Raw genomic sequence first — 1,727 nt, 5'->3', positions numbered from 1 at the left:
CTTTTTTAGCATGTTCCCTTTTCTTGAATTTCTCCTTTATTGTATCTTCCTCCTGTATCTTGGAGCACGTAGTGTACTCAAGACGACTAGTTACTGCCTTTACTGTGAAAGCAGGCTTAAAGTCATAAGAAACGAGTGACCGGTGAAAAATAATGTTCTTCCAATTCTTAAACCAATGCATACAAACATAATAAACTTAGTCTTCTGTGCTCGAATTTATCATTTTTTTCGTGTAAATTTCGTGTAATCGTCATTTTTTTTTCAATTGGTCAGTGTTGTTGTGAAAATATAACAGGTAATTAAAGTTCTTGTTTTGAAGCCGAAGTTTAACGATTGTCACCTGTTTGTCAACGTTTGTCAACAATTGACGAAAAATAAACAAAAAAGCATGGAAATTGAGCACGTGTAAATTAAGATAATAGTTTATTTTAAGGACATCCATGCGTATTGTGTTCACCGGATTTTTACGAGATGGGTCACACTGAGGTCACCTTGCATTCTCAGATCCGGACATCCTGGCATTTACATTTGTCAGGAGGTGATGAAATCCGGAATCCTCTATATTTTTCATCTATTTGAAGGGGATAACTGATTATTTATATTGCCGATTATTTTTTAACCAGAGGGGGAATTGCTTGCTGGAAGGAAGCAATTCAAATAAAGTAAACTTCTTCTAAATATGAATAAATTAAAGAATTTTCTTCAGAAAAAAGTATATGTACATAAGTTTTACAATGAAAACTATCCATTGAGTTATAAAAAACATATGCATTATTTTTTTTTGATTTGAGTTTTTTTTATGACTTTAAACTTCTAAAATTTTGCTCTATAATATACAGTTTAAAAAATAGTATCACTTTCTGTTGACAGAATATTGCAAGCAATTCTCTATTTAACCTTTTTAACGGGGCACTAGCTACGAGATAAATATAAATAAAGAGCTGCGCTATGAGCGCATGATACGCCCGTTGCCCTCTTCTTTGGCTTGTCTTTATGCTTTAATGATTTTCTTTGTACATTAATCAGGCTGTTCGTTTTTTCATTTGAATTGTTTTACATTTGTTATTTCAGGGTCCTCTATAGCTGACTGTACGTAACGGTATCTATAGGCTTTGCTCGTGGTTGAAGGCCACACGTTGACCTATAGTATAGTTGTTAATTTCATTTTATTTTTTTCTAAATGTAGCTTATTAAAGTCAACAGATATAAACAATTCACCAAGGTTTCATAAAATTTTGTGAAAGTATTAATGAGTGATTGTCCAAAATCTGGAAAATCCCCCCTTTTTTAAGCATACAAATTCATACGGAAACGTAAAATATGAAATTTATAAAAATCGAAAGGGAGCTTACGTCAATAGATATAAACAATTCACCTAAGTTTCATTGAAGTTAATAGAAGCATTTTTGAGTAATTGTCCGAAAACTGTAAAGCTCCCCCTTTTTTAAGGATAAAACTTCATAACATGGAAATGAAAAATCTGAAATTTATAAAAATCGAAAGAGAGCTTACGTCAATAGATATAAACAATTCAAAAAAGTTTCACCATAGTTGGTGGAAGCGTTTTTTAGTTACTGTCCGAAGTGTGGACGACGGACGAACGGACGGACGGAGGGACGGACAACGGTATACCATAATACTTCCCGTGATAGACGGGCGTATAAAAATGTATTTTGTATTTTTTTTTCTTTCAATCATTAATGAAAGTGAAATATTTGAATAATAAT

The sequence above is a fragment of the Mytilus trossulus genome, chromosome 3 (assembly GCF_036588685.1).
Source record: "Mytilus trossulus isolate FHL-02 chromosome 3, PNRI_Mtr1.1.1.hap1, whole genome shotgun sequence".
Lineage (NCBI taxonomy): Eukaryota > Metazoa > Mollusca > Bivalvia > Mytilida > Mytilidae > Mytilus > Mytilus trossulus.
Note: the sequence above shows the minus strand (reverse complement) of the source record.